This window comes from Acipenser ruthenus, chromosome 52, assembly GCF_902713425.1.
Source record: "Acipenser ruthenus chromosome 52, fAciRut3.2 maternal haplotype, whole genome shotgun sequence".
NCBI lineage: Eukaryota > Metazoa > Chordata > Actinopteri > Acipenseriformes > Acipenseridae > Acipenser > Acipenser ruthenus.
Genome location: NC_081240.1, coordinates 4,524,239 through 4,542,159, shown reverse-complemented (window position 1 = coordinate 4,542,159; position 17,921 = coordinate 4,524,239).

Genomic DNA, 17,921 nt, shown 5'->3' with positions numbered 1-17,921 from the left:
GAAACCATGTCATTATCATTCACTTTGTTCACTGTCGTGTTTAAGCATGTGATTATCATGCATTATTTAGGTTGTGTGAATGAGGCATTAGACACTCTCAACGTTCCTCTACTCCATACCTGCTGTAAGGTTCCAATACAATTTATACACTCCTCAACTAAGAGTTTTTACCTACAGCCTATTTACAGGGCAAATGTAGCCATTAGTCAATGGAACCCAAAGATGTCAAAATACCCTTTCCTGGAGCAAATTCAAATCACTCAACTCATTACATAACAGTAATAATAACAGTACCTGGATTATTATCAGAGATTCTGTATATCCAATGTTTTATGTGTGTTTTTATAACTTTGCATGATCTTATAAACCTATATTGTTCACACAGCGATGGTAAATACTGAAATAACATGTATCAGTCAGTCCGCCTTGCAGAATTTAGTTGTCAAGTTTGACGTGTCTCCAGCAGTATATTTTCCTTGACTAAAATGATAAATGATTGAACTGTATCCATTTAAATAAGAAAGAACCTGGAAATGTACAAGCAAATTGTGTGAGAGACATGTAACATATAATACTTACCACCGTGGTGTATACAGGCTCAGTCTGGACAGCAGGGTCTGGAATGGCATTGTATCAAATAGATTAGTTTCCTAGTTTGAATGGGATGGAAACAGCTAATGACACACTATGCATTAGTAACATCAAGATATATTTTTGCACCAACGGCTGAACAATGGAAGACTGCAGTAAACACTCACCCAGGAATCATGATTTAATATAGGATTGAATATGATTGAGGGACTGTGATGGGGTGCAGCCTATTTTGTGGTGGTTCTGTGTTTTTTGTATTGTTTAGAGTGGATGTGAGTGAGTTTGGGGTGTGGTTCAGTGAATTTATGTGTGAGGAATGTGTGGAATGTGCCTGGGCTAATGAGGTGCGAATTGCCCAATTAGCCCAGGCACCTGTATAAAAGGGAGTGGTTGGGTATGTTAGGAGGAGAGTGTTTGTTAGGAGGTGAGTGTTTGGAACAGTGAAAAGACGTGTGTGAGAGAGTGAGTGAGTGAGTGAGTGAGTGATTCTTTCTGTATAGTTTATGTTTAAAGCCTGTTTTTGTGTTTGTCTTTTTGGTTGGCCATCGTGCCTTTTTATTTGTGTTTTGTTAATTAAAATATTTTGGTTTCACTGCACTTTCTGTCTCTGAGTCTTCCCTCTGCCGCTATCCTGCCACAGGTTGGTGTCAGAAGTGGGATAGCGCCCCCTGGAGACTCAGAGAAGAAGTGCAGTTTTTTTGTTTTGTTTAAAAAAAAAAAAAAAGGGAAGAGAGGATGAGGTGGAGGAAAATGGAGCTGGCCCAGGAGGAGGCAGATGACAGCTGGGAGCTATTTTTAAAAGGGCTCGTGGCAGAGTTGTGCCCCGGCTGTGGGGCATATGGACACACAGTGGCCATCTGCCCCACCCAGTATGAGGAGGAGGAGCTGCCGCTGCAACAGCCTGAGTGGGAGGCGCCCGAACGTCCACAGCCCGAGTGGGAGGAGCCCGAACGTCCACAGCCCGAGTGGGAGGAGCCCGAACGTCCACAGCCCGAGTGGGAGGAGCCCGAACGTCCACGGCCCGAGAGGGAGGAGTCGGTGCGTCCACGGCCCGAGAGGGAGGAGTCGGTGCGTCCACGGCCCGAGAGGGAGGAGTCGGTGCGTCCACGGCCCGAGAGGGAGGAGTCGGTGCGTCCACGGCCCGGAGGGGAGGAGCCGGTGCGTCCTAGGTCCGGAGGGGAGGAGCCGGTGCGTCCTGTGTCCGGAGGGGAGGAGCTGAAGGCCCAAACCCCTATTTTTTTTTGGGAGGGACGAGGGCGTGAAGCTCAGGCTCCACAGCAGCCGCTGTTTTTGCTGCTGAAGGGAGCCCAGCGGAGACGCCCGCCACCAGCTCTACCCCCGCTGTCGGAGGAGCCGGCAGCGCCACCAGCCCTACCCCCGCTGTCGGAGGAGCCGGCAGCGCCACCAGCCCTACCCCCGCTGTCGGAGGAGCCGGCAGCGCCACCAGCCCTACCCCCGCTGTCGGAGGAGCCGGCAGCGCCAACAGCTCTAACCCCGCTGGCGGTGGAGCCAGCAGTGCCACCGGAGGGAGACGAGCTGCTGTTCCCGCCGCCACCACCCGAGGGAGAGGAGCAGGAGGAGCCTCTGTCTCCACCACCACCACCCGAGGGAGAGGAGCAGGAGCTGCCTCTGCCTCCACCACCTGAGGGAGAGGAGCAGGAGCTGCCTCTGCCTCCACCACCACCACCACCCGAGGGAGAGGAGCAGGAGCTGCCTCTGCCTCCACCACCACCACCCGAGGGAGAGGAGCAGGAGCTGCCTCTGCCTCCACCACCACCACCCGAGGGAGAGGAGCAGGAGCTGCCTCTGCCTCCACCACCTGAGGGAGAGGAGCAGGAGCTGCCTCTGCCTCCACCACCACCACCACCACCACCACCCGAGGGAGAGGAGCAGGAGCTGCCTCTGCCTCCACCACCTGAGGGAGAGGAGCAGGAGCTGCCTCTGCCTCCACCACCACCACCACCACCCAAGGGAGAGGAGCAGGAGCTGCCTCTGCCTCCACCTCCCGAGGGTCCGCTGCTGCTGCCGTCGCCTCCCGAGGGTCCGCTGCTGCTGCCGTCGCCTCCCGAGGGTCCGCTGCTGCTGCCGTCGCCTGGGGTCGCCAGGGATCCTGCTTCGCCTGGGGTCGCCAGGGATCCTGCTTCGCCTGGGGTCGCCAGGGATCCTGCTTCGCCTGGGGTCGCCAGGGATCCTGCTTCGCCTGGGGTCGCCAGGGATCCTGCTTCGCCTGGGGTCGTTGAGGGTCCTACTTCGCCTGGGGTCGCTACACTGTGGCCGGAGCCCCACGGAGGGGAGCTGCCGGCCATGAAGAAAGGGGGGGAGATCAGGAGACCAGTTCCCCTCGCAGCAGTTTCGCTGCCGGAGATCGTGTGGTCGGAGCCCCACGGAGGGGAAATGCCGGCCGTGAAGAAGGGGGGGGAGGTCAGGAGACCAGCTCCCCCAGCCGCACGTTTGCGGCAGGATAGTGTGTGGCGGGAGCCCCGGAAGAGGGAGCTGCCGGCCACGAAGAGTTGGGGGGTGCCGGACCTCCCACCATGGCCACCCCCATGGACACTGTGCTTCCCCCTCTTCCGGGACTTTGAGACTGAGGGGGGAGGTGGCCATTTAGGCCATGTTGTGCTGCACACAAGGAGGGGAGGTGTGTGATGGGGTGCAGCCTATTTTGTGGTGGTTCTGTGTTTTTTGTATTGTTTAGAGTGGATGTGAGTGAGTTTGGGGTGTGGTTCAGTGAATTTATGTGTGAGGAATGTGTGGAATGTGCCTGGGCTAATGAGGTGCGAATTGCCCAATTAGCCCAGGCACCTGTATAAAAGGGAGTGGTTGGGTATGTTAGGAGGAGAGTGTTTGTTAGGAGGTGAGTGTTTGGAACAGTGAAAAGACGTGTGTGAGAGAGTGAGTGATTCTTTCTGTATAGTTTATGTTTAAAGCCTGTTTTTGTGTTCGTCTTTTTGGTTGGCCACCGTGCCTTTTTATTTGTGTTTTGTTAATTAAAATATTTTGGTTTCACTGCACTTTCTGTCTCTGAGTCTTCCCTCTGCCGCTATCCTGCCACAGGGACACAATAAATTGACTCAGCAAGATGAAGAAGTCCCCATCATTTAAACATACTTCATTTGTATCCATTGTGGTGAAGAATGCTGTGCCCTACCTCGTTTGGATTGCAGCCACTTCAGCACTCCTCCTATCAGCAGTAACAGCAGCACAAGGACCCCAGATCCTACCCCTGCACCCAGGTACAGAGCTGGAACAGATCCTGGGGGATCCACATACAAATGGGATTCATTGGAAGATCCAGTTAAATATGTGTAAACAGATTCTATAATTCACTAATAACCTATTAACATAAAAGCCTGATCAAGATGTGTTGAAAACAAATATAATCCAATCCTGTTTTTACAGTGCCTTGATCTTGCAGCATGTGAATAGGGTACATACAGTGTGCTCCACAGTGAAGTCTTACATTGTTGGTTTTTGAGCAGGTACACCAAACACACAATAAACAATTTCCAGAAAGCCTGATTTTTGGAGTTGATTTAAGCTGGCATAAAGTTGCTCATATGTACCAGCAATAATCAGAGCTGTGACCATTCTGATTCAATTATAATTTCTGATAAGAACATAAGAACCTAAGAAAGTTTACAAACGAGAGGAGGCTATTCCGCCCATCTTGCTCGTTTGGTTGTTAGTAGCTTATTGATCCCAGAATCTCATCAAGCAGCTTCTTGAAGGATCCCAGGGTGTCAGCTTCAACAACATTACTGGGGAGTTGGTTCCAGACCCTCACAATTATCTGTGTAAAAAAGTGCCTCCCTTTTTCACTTCTGAATGGACCTGCATCTAATCTCCATTGACCTCTGGTCCTTGTTTCTTTTTTCAGGTCGAAAAAGTCCCCTGGGTCGACATTGTCAATACCTTTTAGAATTCTGAATGCTTGAATCAGATCACTGCATAGTCTTCTTTGTTCAAGACTGAATAGATTCAATTCTTTTAGCCTGTCTGGATAAGACATTCCTTTTAAAAACGGGATAATTCTGGTCGCTCTTCTTTGCACTCTTTCTAGAGCAGCAATATATATTTTTGTAATGAGGTGACCAGAACTGATCACAAAATTCTAGATGAGGTCTTACTAATGCATTGTAAAGTTTTAACATTATTTCCCTTGATTTAAATTCAACACTTTTCACAATATATCCGAGCATCTTGTTGGTCTTTTTTATAGCTTCCCCACATTGTAGATGAAGACATTTCTGAGTCAACATAAACTCCTAGGTCTTTTTCATAGATTCCTTCTTCAATTTCAGTATCTCTCATATAATATTTATAATGCACATTTTTATTGCCTGCGTGCAGTACCTTACACTTTTCTCTATGAAATGTCATTTGCCATGTGTCTGCCCAGTTCTGAATGCTGTCTAGATCATTTTGAATGACCTTTGTCATTCAAAATAAGTGTTTGCCACTCCTCCTATATCTGTCGTCTGCAAATTTAACAAGTTTGTTTACTATACCAGAATCTAAATCATTAATGTAGATTAGGAATAGCAGAGGATCTAATACTGATCCCTGTGGTACACCACTGGTTACTTCGCTCCATTTTGAGGTTTCTCCTCTAATCAGTACTTTCTGTTTTCTATATGTTAATCTCTCCCTAATCCACGTGCATGCATTTCCTTGAATCCCTACTGCGTTCAGTTTGAGAATGAATCTTTGTCAAAAGCTTTCTAGAAATCTAAATAAACCATGTCGTATGCTTTGCAAGTATCCATTGTCGATTTTTCATCCTCAAAAAAATCAAGCAGGTTAGTTAGACACGATCTCCCTTTCCTAAAACCATGCTGACTGTCTCCCAGGATACTGTTACCATATAGGTAATTTTCCATTTTGGATCTTATTATAATTTCCATAAGTTTCTATATAATAGAAGTCAGGCTTATTGGTCTGTAGTTACCTGGTTCGGTTTTGTCTCCCTTTTTGTGGATCTATGTTTGCAATTTTCCAGTCTGTCGGTACAACCCCTATATATTAGCTATTTACTGCCTTGATTACTAACACCTTAAGAACTTACTTTTCTTTCTAAAACTTGGACTAATTTAAAATAAGTTAGAGGTTTACTTATAAAAAATGAAGTTATTCACACTTGCCTATCCCATCTGTCTGTTGGCTCTTGATAGATGTGGTTGGAGTTGTCATATCTCCTGTGGAAACATAAACAACATTATGAGGCAAATTATCACCATTAGACTAAAAATGTAGCCAGCTCTTTAATAATTTTAATAATTCAGACTGATATTAATGTGATGATAATGTGTTCCCTTTGATGCTGTGAATAATCAGAGATATCAATACCACCCTTATAATGTATAAACCTGATCTTGTACGGACCTCATTCCACTGATTATCTGTAGACATATTTAAAAGAGTTTCAATGAATCAATCTGGGGAAAACATCAGAGGGAGTCATTTTGAGTGTTTTGTTTTTATATTTGTATTTCATTCTGTAAGAGTATGGTTCAGATTATAGGTCAGCTCTACTGGGGTTAATATTAGCGTACTGTACTTCATGGTGAGTCATGTCAGAATGGTTTCATTTGAAGAAACTACCCCTACTGTATGCAATGATGGGTAACTTCAAGTCAATCATTCTAAATGTGAAATAGACACATATGACATAGACATTTTGTCGTAAACTTGAATTTAACTCTCTACCGCATGCTTTTGCCTTAATAAGGCAACAAAATATATCTTAATCAAGGTTCAATATGATGCAATGTGAGAATAAAGGTATTCACACTTGCCTATCCCATCTGTCTGTTGGCTCTTGATAGATGTGGTTGGAGTTGTCATATCTCCTGTGGGAACACGAACAACAGTATGAAGCAAATTATCACGATTAGACTAAAAATGTAGCCAGCTCTTTAATAATTTTAATAATTCAGAACAACATTAATGTGATGATAATGTGTTCTCTGTAATGCTCTGAATAATGAGAGATATCAATACCACCCTTCTAATGCATAAACCTGATCTTGTGTGGAACTCATTCCACTGATTATCTGTAGACATGTTAAAAAGGGTTACAATGAATCAATCTGGGGGAAACATCAGAGGGAGTCATTTTGAGTGTTTACATGAATTAAAATGCACCACAATCTGTCTTGAAGATGTTTGCATTTTTATTCATTGCTATGTGTTGCCCTTCTATTGTAGCCTTGTTGTGGTTCAGGGGCAGGAGCAGGAGCAGGGACTCCTCTCACTGTCAAGCAGCTAGCTGTTTAAACCCTGTTCACCCCCCTTGTTTCCTCCTCTCACTGACAAGCAGCTAGCTGTTTAAACCCTGTTCACCCCCCTTGTTTCCTCCTCTTAGTCACGCCACCTCTGCAACTGTGTTCTATCTGGGGGCAAGTGAAGCTCACTTCCCAGCCTTGGAGCTCCGGCAGCTTCAGACTCCCTTCAGCTGATGACTGCTCTCCACTGAGACTGAGGAGCGCTCTTCATTCAAGCTTATTTCACTCATTCTCTCCCACTCTGGGGGTAAACGAAGCTCGTTCCCCAGCCGGAGGTCTGACTGCACTGGCCTCACTTCAGAGAGGATGGCTCTCCATTGAGACAGAGGGAGAGATAATCTACCTCTTCCTAGCCTCCTAGCCTTCTCTTCCATTGCGTCTGTCCCGTGAATCAGGCTAGTTAATGGCATGGCATGTTAGTTATGGGTGCTACATTTCTTTTTCATATATATTTTCTTGTGTTGGTGTATCAATAAAGAAGAGAAGTTATTTAATGAGTCTGGAGTTCTACTTCTATCTAATTTTGTCACCACGCCTTCAATCGAAAATATTTGACCTTAAAATCAAAAGCATGGCTGATTGAATTTCCCTTAGGAGGACATAGTATTGCCAAAATGAGCATCATAATATTAGCCATACTAATGATGTCAGCCCAGTCTTTATTTTGTTTTTATACTTGTATTTCATTCTGTAAGAGTATGGTTCAGATTATAGGTCAGCTCTACTGGGGTATATATTAGCGTACTGTACTTCATGGTGAGTCCTGTCAGAATGGTTTCATTTGAAGAAACTACCCCTACTGTATGCAATGATGGTTAACTCCAAGTCAATCATTCTAATTGTGAAATAGACACATTTTTTACTATTTTGTCGTAAACTTGAATTTAACCCTTTAACGCATGATGTTGCCTTAATAAGGCAACAAAATATATCTTAATCAGGGTTCAATGTGATGCAATGTGAGGAGGTGGGGCAGCCCTTCGGGAAGCTGCATTGTAAAGGGAATGTATGCAAATGAGTTTTAGAAACTTTCCTCTTTGTCTGTAAAATAGTGTTATGCTTTTAAATCACCAATGGTTTTTGAGAATTTTAATGGCGCCTTCTGCTTTAATTTCCAAAATTAGATTTTGTTGCCTGAAAGCTACAGCATGCAGTTTGCTCAAAAGTACATATTGATCATGCATTGCTTGAAAGCTACATCATGCAAAGAGAGGTCATTTCTAACCAATATAAATCTTTCTATAGATAATCGTTTCATAATCTTTTCAATAAATAATAAAATAAAAGAAGGGACGATACAAGCAATGAGGTTGCAAAGGCATTCAGAGTGAATAATCCCAGCGTAATAATCCAGGTTATAAGTATAAAATGAATGGCATACCAGTCTAGAGAGGTTAGGCTAAGATTATACAAAGCCCTAGGTAGACCCCACCCAGAATAATGTGTGCAGTTTTGGTCACCTCACTACAAAAAAATATATCATTGCACTCAAAAAGGTATAGAGAAAGGCAACTAGGCTGATCCCAGGACTGAATGAAATGAGCTATGAGGACAGGTCAAAACAATTAAATATCTTCATCCTAAAAAAAAGAAGAGAAACAGGGGACTTGATTGAAGTCTTTAAAATCATAACTGGTATAGATAAAGTTAACACAGGACACTACTTCAAATTTAGCACAGAAAGAAGAACAAGGGGGCATAAATGGAAGACGAGTAAAAGTAAGTTTAGAACAGAAGGTAGGAAGCACTTTTTTACACAGAGAGTTATAAATGCATGCAATAGCCTACCAGGTGAAGTAGGAGGCTTGTAAACTGGGAACATTTGAAAAAGACTAGACTATGTGCTTTTAAATGAGTTCACCCCCAGTAGGGGATAATGGTGTGATAACAAGAGATGAGCGTTGATGGGCCGAATGGCCTTTTCTCATTCCTAAACATTTCTTAAGTACTCAAAGTGCAGTATGTATGTCTTCTTCACACCAGAAAGCAATTGCTTTCTAGAGTTCCTCATCAATTGAAATAACAAATATAGGGATGGTTGAATCAGACTAATTACTGCCCAAGAGATACAGTATAAGTAAATATCTTTGATTTACATAAGTTTTAGAATTGAGAACATGTACAAACAAATTATTCATGTTCAACTTTTTGATAGTTATTTTGTTTATTATAAATATTGAACACGAAAGCCATTAATTTCTATAAACATACTGTTATTATAAACTTTCTAGTTAGATTTTACCTATGAAATAAAGCACTAAAACTAGCTGTGTGTGCTTTGTTTTTACTGCCTTAACTGCACAGTGTTGCCTCTGGGCAACAAAATTTATGAATGACAAGGAGGGGGGTGAACGTTCAAAAAAAAATAACAACTAGAATTATATTCAGAATGCCTTAAATAAAAAGAAACAAAAAATCATTCAGTAGAGGGTTTAATCAGAAAACACATCTGAAAACAAAACAAACACAGACTTGCCTGTCAGTTTCTGTTGGGATGGAGTTGTCATATATTCTGTCGGAATATAAACAACAACAATGAGAAACTAAAGCTGAGGTGGCAGTTTCTCTAATAAATAATTCAGACCAACAATTATTAAACCAAGGGATTTTGATGATCTCTTCAGATTCACGAACTGCATGGAAATTGATCTTTGCAACACTTCAAAGCAGTTTCATGTCTAACTGAAACTACATGAGAGACACAATAGTTAACATGTCATCAAGCAGACAAACATTAAAGGAGATTCAGTTCTATCTTCCACCCCCATACCAGCTTTAGAATATATTAGAGACTATTTAATGCTCATCTTTGCAGTGTTGTACAGCAAATATTGAAACTAGTAAATATTAAAAAATGTAAATTACAGTAATGAGTAAGTAATAGGAACAGGCTAATTATTTTTACAGACTGTGCTGTGATATTTTTCTTTTCTAAATGGCAAACCATTTTTATTATATTTAGTTTACTATACCATATGCCCCAAATGTATTTTTTTATTTTAATCTTTACCATTGTAGTATAGCCCCACGTGGGATATTTGTTGTTAGTTTCACCTTACTAAAAATATTGTACAGAAGACTCACAAACACCTTTACAGATGTTGGTTTTCACAAAGTCCCCTCAGCTGATGACTAAAAGGGCAGCTGTATGTGCCACTGTTTAGATCAATTGAATAGACCCCAGTGTGTCACAAGTATAACGTTTTCAATAATTAATAAATACATCAATTAATCAGGTTTATTCATTTGATCTAAACCGTGGCAAATCTAAATACCGAGATAATTCAAACATTGTAAAACGGGCTAAACCTGAACACAATAAGACTATAAATCAGGGATGCCCAAACTGTGGCCAATACTTGGTTTGGCCCGCAGAAGGGTTCCATACAAATTCATTACAAAAAAAAGCACATTCAAAACTACATGTTGTTTAGTTTCCGCTTTGAAAGTGTATGACAAAAAGTGTTTAAAATGTTTTTTTTTTAATATTTAAAAAAGTGAAACATTGTTTTGAGTTATTTAAATTATATCACCATTTCAAGACAAAGCCATTGCTGTAATGAAGGTGTACAATGTGCGACAACATTATGAAATAAAACATGCATCGTCATACTCCAAATATAAAGGCACCGCACGAAAAGAGAAAGCCAACAAACTAAACAAGAAGTTATGTGCCTGTGGCGGAGTGTCCCGCCCCTATTTATTATTATTTGTATTTTTGTTTGCGGCGCGGGTAAAAGCGCCGCGTCTTTTATTGTTATATTTAAAAACCCCGTGAGGATGCATGGCTGATCAGCTACTGATTATTTAACTAGCTGACAGTCATGCATCCTTACCAAACGCGTGCAGACTCTGGCCGGGGGATAATAAGATAATTACCAACTAGTTAAATCCCTCGGCCAGAGTATATAAACCAGCAGCACTCTGCACTCGGGGTTGAGAGTGTAGAGGAGAGTACGGGAGAGCGGAGAGAGAAAATAACATTTAAAAAAACAAATAATAATAAATAGGGGCGGGACACTCCGCCACAGTGCCCAACAATGTGTGCTTACAAGAGCTTCTCAAATACAGGAAAATGTCACCTGTGTGAGCTATGGCATTGCAAAGTTAATTTGCAAGAGCAGTAAACTGTTGGCCACTGATGAATTTATAAAACAATGTCTAACACTGGCTGCTGAAAATGTACGCCCAGCAAAGAAAGAAAGAAAACTGTTCTCTAGCCTTTCAATAAACATGATAACATCACATTGACATTTCTCTGTAAAAAAGCTAAAGATTTTTCTGTGTATGCTGCATTCATCAGAGACCTGTTGCAGGAGTTCAGACATCATTTTTCAGATTTTCGTGACAGTGAATATGATTTTTTTTTTCATTATTTTCACACCCATTTTCTAGCAAAGTGGACGATGAGCCAAATGCAGCTAATTGAATTTCAACGTTACTCAGGTTTTAAAAGAAAATACAGCACTGTTCCTCTCCAAGACTTCTACAAACATGTACATTTGGACAAATATCCAGGAATAAGAAAGCATGCTCAGAGTATGCTCTCTCTTTTAGGAGGTACATATATATGTGAACAAACTTTTAGCTTTATGAAACTCAACAAGTCCCAACTCAGAGGGAACCTTAGCGGTCCCCACTTGAAGGATGTATTGCAGTTGTCAGTTAGCCAGCTGCATCCAGATGTGGAGAAAATCATGAGATCTAAGGAACAGATTCATAAATCTCACTGAGTTGGCCAAGGGGTCATGGGTGACGTTATAAAAAGGGGACGTAGTGATGTGATCTGTTCCTTTGTGAATGGTTACATTAAATGACCAGAAGGAGAACCTGTGCTGTGAAACATGAGTGTTTTGTTTGTTTCTGTTTGTCATTAATAATACTGTTTGTAATTATTTGGACGGCTAACACGATCTGGAGCTGTCGCCAAAGGCCAGCACTGCACTTTTGTTGTCACTAAAGAACTGTATTCACCACTAGCACTAGAGCACGCACTGTGGACTGGTGTTTGTGTTTGTGTATGTGTTACGTGAGGGTGAACTGAAACGGGACTGTTATTATGTTGGGGCAAACCCGCAGATTATAAATAAGAAATACACGCCGCTGTATTGCTTCATTAACATTGTTATTGTTTATTGCTGTTAGCCACCAGGCATTGGATTATACAATTAAACCTTCACTGCACCTGGATTATCGTTGTTTGTCTGATTGATCACCTGCACCTGCACACTGTTAACCACTTTGCCACAGGTGCCTTAAGTTGTTATCTTCATTACTTAAATGTCTTGCGGAATTTACACTGAAGCAAAAGCTTAACAGTGTAAATGTATAGTGTTTCACCTGCAAATGACAGTAGTAGTAATTTTAAACCTAGTGAATTAAGATTGGTATGATAAGTTGGTGAAGTATTTGGCCCTTCGGCTTCAGTGTAGACTGGTAAATGGCCCACTGGGTATTAAAGTTTGGGCATCCCTGCTCTAAAAAGACACACACTGGTTTTCACAAAGTTCCATCACTCTTTCGATCAATTAAATCGACCCCACTGTGACACAAAGTATTCAGCTCAGTCCTTACCTGTCACATGAAGATAGACTGGGCGACTGCGTTTGCTGTTTGTCGAGTTTACAAACATCTCTTTTCCATACACACAGGTGTAGTTTCCAGTGTCACTCCTCTTAACCTTTTTAATGGAAAACGTGGCACCTGGTAAGCCTTTGGGATCGGCTTGTGAATCGACACGGCTGCCATTTTTATATAGATAGAAAAAAAACTCTTTTCCTGCTGCTTCTCTGAGTCCATCTGGTATCATACATTTAAATGATACATCCATTCCTTCCATTGGTTTGTGCTTGTCTAGCTGAAGTGTGAGCTGATAGTTTAACTCTGAAAATACAGTTGAACTTGTTAAAAATATGCCTTCAGAACGCAGCTAAAATATGAAATAACAAATAGTAGATTCTTGCAAATCCAAACCCCTGTTCAGATTGATCGTAATCTCTACCATATTCAAAACACCTTCTCTAGTCTTATGTTTGATATTTTTGTAAGTTATAGTTGATGATAAATCTGTCATAACCATTTTAATTAATCATTCAGAGACAGCTATTTTATACATTCTCACATAATTATAAGATTGAACTTTCTCGAGCCGATATCAGCAAGCATTTAATTGTCATAGCATGGTTTGGATTAGTGTGAGTCTAGTGTATGGGAAATTTAGCTTAAATATTTTAATATAATAAGACTAATTTAAAAAAATCACCAATTGACTGAAGTAGTATTCTATTAATATTATGTTAATATATATATATTCTTACCTTTTACATTGAGATAAACTGAAGAACCATGGCTGATGTTTTTCACATCTCCTCGATTCTCTTTTCCATACATGCAGGTATAGTTTCCAGCATCATTCTTTCTGATGTCTTGTTTTATATATGTAACAGCTGCCCTTCCTCTGACCTCTGGCAGTGATCTCATCTTCTCTCTGTTTTTATAAAAATGGAACCAATTCATCTCCTTGTTCTCTGGTTGTTCTCCGTGCACAGCTGACATTATACATTTGAATTCAACCTTTTCACCTTCCACTACAGTTGGTTTGCGAATTTTAATTATTGCTGTGCGAAGTGGCTCTGTAATGATTATAAGAGAGAGAACAATTTGTTAAGCAAATAAGAACATATGAAAATTGTCTTATTGAAGTATGGGATTAACCACTAATCATAGTTTTAGCATATCCACTGCATTTATATTATACTGTAGGTGGTAAGTACTGTAATAATACTGATAATATATACTAGAAATACAGCTTAGTAAAATATGTATGCTGAGGTATAACATGAAACCACACAGCTTTCCACGAGCAATATCACTAGAAATGGTAATAAACTATAATCCCCCTATAATAATCATCAACGCCTTAATAACATGTTAATAGATGTTTCATATGCACTGTGCTTGTTCTTTCAGAAATAATGGTGCTGAAAACACTTCAGAGTAAACGACCTTGTGAATTTCACCCTAAATGTTATTCATTCATAATGTAATCAAGCATTAAATCACTGTATCTTATTATGTGAACGTGTCAGAGACACACATACCTGTCGAAACCAGCAGCACGTCTCCAAGTGCAAAAACTGAAAAACAAATGAATCATTTTACAAATAAGAAAATTAACATGTCACATTTACTGACATAAAAAAGTTATCAAAGAAATAATACTTACATAACATGACAAATTTTACATTCCAAGGCATATTAGAATGATGTTCACAATCTCTGAAACTAACACTGTACAGTTCCTCAATCTATAACTCAACTAGATGTAACAGTGCACACTGTGAGATTATAATACAGCAATGAAAACTCATGCGCAATAGAAATGTGTGTTTCCGTTACGCATAATCAAACGAATATCAATGTGGTAACAAAAGACCAAGACTGATAAACAAATAGTTTGAGCCCTTCACACTCTGTCATTGGCATCATCTAAACACTGCAACTAAAAATATTGTTCATGTCTTAATAAAAGGCAGTGAAACTGTGCCACTGGACACATTGTAAGCCCACACATGTGGCAATCAATGTATAACATGTAGGCCTGGATTTACACAATGTGAGGGTGATGGCTCTTAATGTGTGGGAGGAACTATGTTGTAATTTATATCTTTTTATATTTGACTATTTTTATTTCAACAGAATTTCTTATAAGGCTGTATTAGGTGGGGGTGAGGGAGTTTTCTTAAATCTATTAACATATTTATGAATGTGTATGTGAATGAATTCATGTTAGTAGTTTAATATTGATGTCATGTTATTTATTGACAATTCATAAAAAAAAATAAAAAAGAAAGATGACAAGCAGCAACGGTGTGTAAACAGGATCAGTAAACTCAGATACACAATATCTAGCACATCATATACACTGATAATTCAAGACGGTTTTGAAGTGGAGTCAGTTTACACTCTTGGTTCGCAGGTATAGCAGTAAAAATGTCAGTGTCCCGGATGAGAAGAAAATAATCTTCCAATCAGCTTTTAAAACAAACAATGCAGACGTTAATTCTCATTGATTGGTACCCAATTGTAAACGTAAGCGAAGGGCGGGTTTTCTTGTTTTGAAATCAACACATTAATGAATGGGTTTATTGAATACCTGCTGATAAATACTTCTTAAAAGCAATCCCGAGAACGAGTACCAGCACAGCCCTAGAAATGAATAGAGATGGAAGTCTGCACGAGGAGGCCTGAGGCCCGGAATGAGTTCCAGGAGGTCAGCTGTAGAGAGCTGATATCCACCATGGAGCAGCAGCATTCTCACACAGTGCCTTGTCATATGGGCGTGTGTCTTCCTGAGCAGACCTGATGGGAAAACTGCCACATCCCAAACACTCAAATGTGCACGCCACAAAAAACAACATTAAAATCCAAATAACTGTAAAGCCACAAATCCAGTCAAATTCTAACCACCATAGGGAATGAAGTCAGCAGACACTGCTGTCTCAGTACTGAGTACTATAGCTGTAGCTAGTACAGTTTTTCTTCCAGATCTGCTGAAAGATGACATTATCCTACTGAAAGAGTGCTTAAAGATTTAAAGAGACAATGTCCCAAAGTGTTCATGTTTGAAAGGACGCCACTCTACCCTCTACCAATGTCGAGATACTAATGTTGGAGTTTAAAAAAGAAATGATGTTGAAATCACATGGCCACTAGGGGCTGTAGAGCAACAAAATCCAGCTGTGTGACCCTCCACAAGTTTAGACACAGTTTGATGCTTAGTTGTATGTATTTTTAACAAATGCGCTCTACAGGAGCTATTGTGTATGTTTCTAGAAGGAATGCAAACATCATTAGATCAAAAGTAGGTTGCTATTTTTCTTTTGTATTTTTGTAATCTAATTTAATCTAAATTTTTGTAATGTAATGTTTCTGTACCATCCTTTGGTATATAGTTAACCTTACACTTGTGGATCTTACTGATCATTGCAATGTATTTAAAGTTGCACGATTGGATCGTATTGGTCCTTGTAATACATTTAAATTCACATGACTGGATACACTCATTGTGTTCTGAGTAAGTTCTAAATTGAGATACAGTATGCAATATATTTGCCTGATTGGATACCATTTCATTCTTAAAACCATTTGGAATCTTTAAGAGTTTTGCATCAATGAAAGAGTTTTAAAGGCATTCACTTTGTCAACTCCATTTTTTTTGTTTTTGTTTAATGAAACTCATGAGTAGCACATCCTGATCTGGTCCTGAGTGCTGGTCCTCTCTGGTATTTTACATTAACATACTTGTACAAACAATTCTGCAGGTGAAAAACAGTGTTATAGGCCGACTGGGCAAGTAGGAATAATACTAATGAGACAACTTAGATCAAAATATTTATTATGCACAACAAAATAAACATAACCAAAAGAAATGCCATTTTCATCTACATAATAAAGAGTGTGTGTGTGTGACTAATGAAGCTAACAGTAACCCTGTAATGTCAGCAGCACACTGCAGCTCTGTGCTGTAAGTTCAGTGTGCAAGATGGAAATCATAACAAATCTCATTGACATTGATGTATGAATTATGAATCACCCTGCAGTGTATCAAGTTCATGCTCCCTCTTGTCATAATGCTAATTTCCTGTTCCCAGAACTCATCACTCATTCAGAGCACCAGCTTTGTTACAAGCAGGAGCCTGATCTGGATACACTGTGATGATTTTAAGAGAAATTATCTTCTCCTGATAAACACTCCTGAGAAATGTATTTCCATGAGGTGTGAAAAAAACACGAATAAATTGAAGAAGGTATGAAAAACAGATACAGCAAAAGCAAAGTATTGGATTTCTTGTAAGCACTGCAGGGTGTTCAGTAACACTTTATACAATCAGCAATGTTGAATTCAGAAACTTGTTAAAAAACAACTCAATGTCTCACAGTCTTACAATAAGCTTGTACATGCTATCAGAGAACACAAGAGAGCAACACTTTTACTTTGCTTTCACAAAGTGGTGCTTTTTGTAGCTCTCTCCTTTTCCTCGCAGGATATTTCTTTGTAACTTGTGAGTTGTTTGTGTCGTATTACAAGATGTGTTACACCTGCACTGCAGATCAAAGGACAGCGTTGAAGGATGGGCCGGTTTATTGTCCATTGGTGTCTGTAAGAGAGCAGCATTTCATTAGGTACAAATAGAACCATCTTCAGCAAACCCAGCTAATTGCATCCACACAGTTCATTTTTTCCTTTTAAAAACTCATTGGCAGTGTACAGCATGCTGATTGTATAATTGAGGTTATTTAACATAGTTTTTTTTTTCTTTTTGGGAATTCAGATGGTGCAGTGGGGTGCACTTCACACTGAAGGTTGATTAAGCAAGGTTCCACTGTATATTACAATATATTTGATAATACAGTCTAATATATTGATTCAACAGTATATTACGATATATTTTGGATAACCAAATATATTGCATATAATACATATTTCATCATATTTTAAAAATACATTGGAAATGTAATTGTTTTTCTGAAAGGAGAATCCGCCCCCTAATCTAATATGTAATCATCGAATCACATATATGTTAGGACCCCAACCTGAAATACGCCCCCATCTAGATCGGGTCGACCACATCGGGTCGGGGTTAATTAAAATGAAATTTTTCGTGCTCGGGGTGGGGTTGACCGAAAATTCACTTCAACCGGATCTGATCGGCAGAATCTTCTAACTCAAGAGGTGAGCAGCAATGTCACAGTGCTCATAAGAACATAAGAAAGTTTAGAAACGAGAGGAGGCCATTCGGCCCATCTTGCTCGTTTGGTTGTTAGTAGCTTATTGATCCCAGAATCTCATCAAGCAGCTTCTTGAAGGATCGCAGGGTGTCAGCTTCAACAACATTACTGGGGAGTTGGTTCCAGACCCTCACAATTCTCTGTGTAAAAATGTGCCTCCTATTTTCTGTTCTGAATGCCCCTTTATCTAATCTCCATTTGTGACCCCTGTTCCTTGTTTCTTTTTTGAGGTCGAAAAAGTCCCCTGGGTTGACA